The sequence below is a fragment of the Hippopotamus amphibius genome, chromosome 13 (assembly GCF_030028045.1).
Source record: "Hippopotamus amphibius kiboko isolate mHipAmp2 chromosome 13, mHipAmp2.hap2, whole genome shotgun sequence".
NCBI classification, from domain to species: Eukaryota; Metazoa; Chordata; class Mammalia; order Artiodactyla; family Hippopotamidae; genus Hippopotamus; species Hippopotamus amphibius.
In genome coordinates this window covers 31383376-31389663 of record NC_080198.1, presented here as the reverse complement: position 1 = coordinate 31389663, position 6288 = coordinate 31383376, and positions in this window count along the sequence as shown.

Genomic DNA, 6288 nt, shown 5'->3' with positions numbered 1-6288 from the left:
ATAATTCATGTGAAATACCATATTGCTTAGTTCATAGTGGACATGTAATAAATGGTGGTATTAATTCTTGTTTGTATTATTAGTATCATCATCTTTTACCTTTATGACTTTGGTGAGGATCCTTGTTCTACTCATTGTATTCATTATGGAAAAAGATATGATGGACTAAAAAATGTAACAGAGATCTATAAATCACAGAAATAACCTATCAGGGACTTCCCTAGTGGTCCAGTGGTTAAGATTCCATGATCCCAATGCAGAGGGCCCAGGTTCGATCCCTGGTCAGGGAACTAGATCCCACATGCCCCAACTAAAAGTTTGCATGCTGCAACTAAAGATCCCATATGCCACAGTGAAGACACTGCACGCTGCAACTAAGAGCTGGTGCAGATAAATAAATAAATATTCTTAAAAACCCCGAAATAACCTATCAATAAATGAGAAGAACATATAGGTGATCACAGGGATGGGAAGGTGTCAGATAAAGCAGTGGAAAAAATCATAAAGGAAAAGAGTGATGTTTGTCTAAAAAAAAATTGAAATTTCTATCTGCAGAAATCATAAAATTAAAAGACAAATGTTAAGAAATTATGAGTCAAAATATAGTAATCAAATGTTTACTATATGACTAGCTGCTACAAATCAAGAAGAAAAGCTCTCAGAGTCTATACCAGTACAGCAATGTTATTTTTATAAGCCCTCAAACTTGGTGGTTGAAAACTCTCTTACAGGTCTGGGACTGGGGAGAATGTAGGCAGGGTTGGCTGGGCTTGGTTCCAGACTACAGGTTGGGTTCAGGTCTGCTTCATGATTCTCAATTTGGAGCCCAGCCTAAAGGGGCAGCAGCTACTTTGGGTATGTTCCTCTCTTAGCAATAGCAGAAGGTATGTAGGTGAAGGGAAAGATATACCACCTCTTGAAGCTTCATCCCTTATCCCTCATCCCCTGGGACAGTGTCACGTCTCTCCACATTCCAATGGCTAAAGAAAATCACACTACCAAACCCAACATCAATGGAGTGGGAAAATATACTGTGTTCTCGATAATGAGTGGTACTGGAAGGCCACATGGAAAAGAATACGGATGAATAATTTTAAAATATGGAGGGCACGAAGAAACGTGAACAATGACTCAATGTGCCACAGACTGCTAGGAAAGAAACAGGTGAAATAGGATTGAAAATACAAGTTATCAGTTAACGTACAAAAAAGTTAAACCTCAAAAAATCAAGTTAAAATACCAGTGAGAAACCAATTTTCATCTATGAAGTTAGCAAAAGTTTAAAAAAAAGTTATTTCACTCAATATTAGTTAGGATGAGGTAAAATAAGCAATAATTAAAAGATTTTCATTTTTGCAGTAATAGTGCAAAGAAGTAACGTCATTGTTAAAGGTATTTAAAAGCTTTGTTATAAATTTTCTGAATACAATTTGAATTTTTGAGATAATTCATCAAAAAAGTAAAATTTTCCCTAAATTTTAATTTCTATGCTTAATATATCTAACACACACACACACACACACACACACAACCATTTTGGATTACCTTTAATTTTGCAAGAATTTTTTGCCTTGTTAAAATAGTTACAACATTTTTCTCTACTGTTTATCTCGTAGTAAGAATGATTTTCAAATGTTTTAAAGCTTTGGTACCCTCTTGGAAAGCTAGAGCACTGTGGGAAAACCATGTAGCAATCAGAGTGTAGATCATGAGAGAGAAAAATCTGTTAGCAGAGTTATAGTTATTACTCGTAGGATGATTATTACTTGCAAAATTATTATTTGCAGGGATTACTTTTGCAAATTGCTAAGAAAAAAATTTTCTCATGATAACATTGTAAGTAAAAGGAGGTAAGTAAAGTCCCTTGCCTGAGTGTGTAAGCTGCAGGGCTAAACATGATCCAGTTCGTGCATATTTAGTAATCTTCAAATATCCCAAAGCTTGTAGCACTTTTAATTCACTCTCCGCTCCTTCTCCCACATATTTAGTGGCCATCAACAACTTCAAAAGTACATTCTGGAACTGCAGATAGGTTGATCCCTTCAATCCAGCTTTTTTCTTCTCCCTGCGTCCTGCTTCTGCCTTCCTAAGCCATGCTGCAACCCTAGTTCAGTAGCCAAATGTGGCTCACTATTTACCACCATATCAAATTTTACTTCCTTGGCCTTTTTCTGTATCTACCTCCAACAGGCAGGACTGGCTACAAAATTTTAGGGGCTCAGTGCAAAATGAAAATGTGGCACCTCTTGGTCAAAAACTGTTAAGAATTTCAAGATGGCAACAGTGGAGCATTAAACCAAATGCAGGGCCTTTCTGAGCACAGGGCCCTGTGTAACTGCATGGGTTGCATGGCCCTGAAGTTGGCCCTGCCAATACGCCCCTGCCACCCTAAGGAGGTCACTGTTTCCTGCTGTCCAGCTTTTGAGTCTTCTCACATGTTCTTCCCTCACTCGGAACACCCTTTCACCAACACCCAGCTCCTTCCCACATCAAGCCTTAGCCTTTTCCTAGATCCATCCAAGTAGGGGCAACGAGTTGAGGATTGATCTTTACACATCTCTCTGATCCCACCCCTCCTATAGCCTGCAGTAGTCCTAACCGTCTATACACATTAACTTAGTCCCTAATTATATACCTCCCTGTGTTTTTCCCAGGTCATTCATTCATTCACCACCTATTGTGGGCCAACTATCTGCCTTGACTGTGCCAGAGACTGAGTATACTAAGTCCCAAAACAGCAGAGACCTTGTTTGACTTGTTCACCATTTCAACCCTAGAGCCTCACATAGTGACTGGCTCATGGCAGACACTGAATAAGTATTTGTTAAATAACTGCTGAGGGACTTCCCTGGTGGCGCAGTGGTTAAGAATCCACCTGCCAGTGCAGGGAACACGGGTTCGATCCCTAGTCTGGGAAGATCCCACATGCCGTGGAGCAACTAAGCCCGTGCACCACAACTACTGAGCCTGCGTGCCACAAGTACTGAAGCCCGTGTGCTGCAACTACTGAAGCCCATGCTCCGCAACAAGAGAAGCCACCACAATGAGAAGCCCACATACTACAACGAAGAGTAGCCCCCGCTCGCCACAACCAGAGAAAGCCTACATGCAGCAGCGAAGACCCAACGTAGCCAAAAAAAACAAAAACAAAAACAAAAAAAACCTGTTGAATAATCTTTTTCTCTCCACCATATGGTGAGTTCCTAGAGACCAAGGACTGTTTTCATTTGTTCTATGACTATTGACTGAGAACCTAATACGTGCCATACGTTATTCCAGACATGAAAACCTATTCAAGACAGCTTCCTTTACTTTTTTTTTTTTATTATTTTTTTGGGGGTACACCAAGTTCAATCATCTGTTTTTATACACATATCCCCGTATTCCCTCCCTTACCTGACTCCCCCCACCTCGAGTCCCCCCCACCCTCCCCGCCCTTCCTTTACTTTTATATTCCCTGGCACATTATCTCTAGCACATTATTATGACAAGAGATAACATTTCCTGAGTGTTTTATATGTGCTTGGCATTAGTCTAAGTCTTATCTATTATCTTACTTAATTCCCCCAATGATTCTATGAAATAGGTCCTGTTATTATTCCCATTTTATAGATGAGGAAACTGAGGCTTAAGGAGATTGAGTAACTGGCCCAAAGTCAAATAGCTACTGGGGTTTGAACCCAGGTGACGAGACAATAGCCCGATTTTTGACTACATGGCTAGACTGCCTCCGATGAGTATGTTTCCATTGACTGACTTGACTGAACTAGAGAGATCAAGGAAGAGCAGTGCTAGTGGCACAACACAAATCCATAAATAACCATCAAAGCAGTTGGGCCTTATAAAAATGATAAATTGTTATGCAATTTCTTGACCAACACCAGATATGATAAGTGTATAGTTTTTGCAAGCTTATGATGTAGAAAATAGGACATAAACTATGGTATCATTTATTTCCCTGAAATCACCCAGTCATAAAATGCTAAATAAAGGAGAGATCCCACTAGTCCACCCATGGAGGCCTGGAGGAAGAGAACAAACTCTGAGTTCCTAAATGTTGGTAACTCTTAAGCAATAAACTTTTTAGGCTGAAAGTTCATTTGCTGGACTCCATAAAGCCTGTTGACACCAACAAGCTTACCAAGGCATTAACAGGGAAAAAGGAAAAGGGTGGAAAATAAGAAAATAGGAGGGAGGAAAATGGAAAAGGTGAGTTTAATGGAATGTGGAGTGGTGGGAGCCACCAAGAGCTGCCTTGGCTGCTCTGCTGCTGTGGGTTGGTGCCCCAGCGGGAGACAGAACAGTCAAAATGAGCATTAAATTTAGCCAAAGGCACGTGGAGGGGCTTTTAGTCCTATGGGGCTCAGTGAAATGGAGATAGCAAGTCACTATTTGTCATACTTTGATTTGGGCTCCACATTACGTAAATGGACTAGCATTCAGCAAATGGCTAGGAGTAAGCACAAAGGCCCTGGCCGATGCTGTGTGTTGGGTTTGGTAATGGGGGATTTATGACGCTCACATAAATGTGTGATAAGACGCAGGGGGTGAACGCGGCTATTAACACTGATTAACTAAAAAGCTGACCACCAGCACACACTGCCATTGTTTCCACCAGCACTCGTTAGTGCTGGGCTTTGTCTGGCTGGCTTCACAAGAGACAAATGCCATTACGGGAGACCAAATAACCTTATTTAGGCAGTCAACAGATAATAGAGACGCTGCAGGTATTAGCCTGACTGCATTAGTTTGATTTGTTACTACTGTTCACCTTGTCCTGGGCATTAATGGAGACAAAGGCTTGGAATTACTAGGAGCAGAGTTAAGCTGTGGATTAGAGACAGCCTGCGTGTTTTGGGGGAAAGATAATTTTACCTTGGGTTTTCATTTCCATTTTCATTTTGCTTGATTTTTCCTCCAAGTTAAAGTCTCGTTTTTCCCCATATATCATATTCTCTCCAATTTACTAGCAATTTTAATTGTTAAAAAAAAAGTTACTGACCCATTATTTCCTTTAACAAGATCAGCCTTTATCTTTTAGGTTTTTGGAAATGATTTTAGGGGAAATACACTAGTGATCTTGTATATTATCTTACTTCTTCAATATTCTCACATATTATGAACTCACTTCACAATATTTAATAATATTGTTATTAGTATCTGAAAATATAAAAGGATGTGCTTATTACATTCATAGTTACTTCTTTAACATTACAAATTTTTTTCTGACTTCTAAATATTACTTGTTCTAATTATAAATGCATCACTTCTATTATAAACGCTTTCAGTTATAAATGCATAACTTTGGTTATAAAAATAATTTATTTCAATTATACACAAAATTGAATTTTAGAATCACATAAATCAATTATATTAAATTGTCACTGGAAAATACTGAGATAATGATATTCTAGAGTTACTACGTTTCTTTCCTCACCAGGCTTTTTATAGGTATGATAAGTTTGTATAATTAAAAAATAGTTTAAGGGGGACTTGCATGATGGCACAGTGGTTAAGAATCCACCTGCCAATGCAGGGGACATGCGTTCGAGCCCTGGTCCAGGAAGATCTCACATGCGGAGAGCAACTAAGCCTGCATGCTGCAAGTACTGAAGCCCATGCGCCTAGAGCCCCTGCTCCACAACAAGAGAAGCTGCTGCAATGAGAAGCCCAAGTACCACAACGAAGAGTAGCCCCCGCTTGCTGCAACTAGAGAGAGCCCACACGCGCATTGAAAACCCAACTCAGCCAGTAAAAAAAAAAAAGTTTAGGGACTTCCCTGGCAGTCCAGTGGTTAAGACTCCACGTTTCCACTGCGGGGGCACGGATTATTTCCCTGGTCAGGGAACTGAGATCCTACATGCCATGCGGTGCAGACAAAAAAAGAAAAAAAAAAAAAGAGTTTAAATGCATTTCCAGTTGTTAATCAATGTTTGTGATACTGTTTCATTTTTACCTAAAGTCTATAATTTTATGCAGAATCCTCACACTTCTCAGATATGGGGGTTAGGTTTAATTTTAGATAAGTTCTAGGTAAACTATGATTACTCTTTGAAAAATCTCCATTTGTGAAAAGTATGAGTTCAAAAATACTTAAATAAATATTAATATTAATGTTGTGAAATAGTTATACACAGGACTTGCTAAGGCAAGCAAACATTAAGATGAAGACAGAGTTATATGTCTGAAACTGCAAGATGTTGGAAAGATACACAGAATGTCAAGTGTGATGACATTTTAAAAATAACAGCAAAAACAACAAATGTATGCACGTGTGTGTATATACAC